Raw genomic sequence first — 625 nt, 5'->3', positions numbered from 1 at the left:
AGGCTGGAATGGCTGCACAAGTGTGTTTCAGGCATCTGATGAACAATGGCAAGGCTCTATGTGCAGGTGGGTTTTTGCTGGATACACAGACCTGCAGACAACTCTATCGGGGCAACTTCAAGATGTGACACATTTACTATGTGGGGCATGGCATCAGCTGTACATCTGCTTTAGATTCACAGAGTCACAAGCTGGTTTAAAGTGTCAACAAACAAGCAAAACATTTGGGAGACAGTTACTGCTTGGAGTGACAACCGACTGCTTAAAAAGGAAGAGTTAACTAGTAGTTTACAATTAGCATTTACAATTTGGGTAAAAAGCTAAGAAATTGTGGCAAAAAAGGCACAAGGTCACAAGAAATATAACATCGTAAAAAGGTTATGAGCTTCCAGTATCATTGAAATGCTCAATTTGCACTCAAACATGACTTATGATCAACAATAGGGGGTTATCAAGATAAACAGAGTGTTTGGGTGGTCACATGACCTCAAAATGGCTGCCGCCATGAGGTGATTTAAACCAAAACATTAATATGACTAGAGTCCTTATCTCATGCTACATTAAATACATTTTTAAAAGTGCTATTCATTTCTCTGTGTTAAACTTTTTAATGAGAAAAAGTTAC

This window comes from Garra rufa, chromosome 14 (assembly GCF_049309525.1).
Source record: "Garra rufa chromosome 14, GarRuf1.0, whole genome shotgun sequence".
In the NCBI taxonomy this organism is placed as follows: Eukaryota; Metazoa; Chordata; class Actinopteri; order Cypriniformes; family Cyprinidae; genus Garra; species Garra rufa.
The sequence above is the reverse complement of the archived record's forward strand: the minus strand, read 5'-3'. Positions refer to the sequence as shown.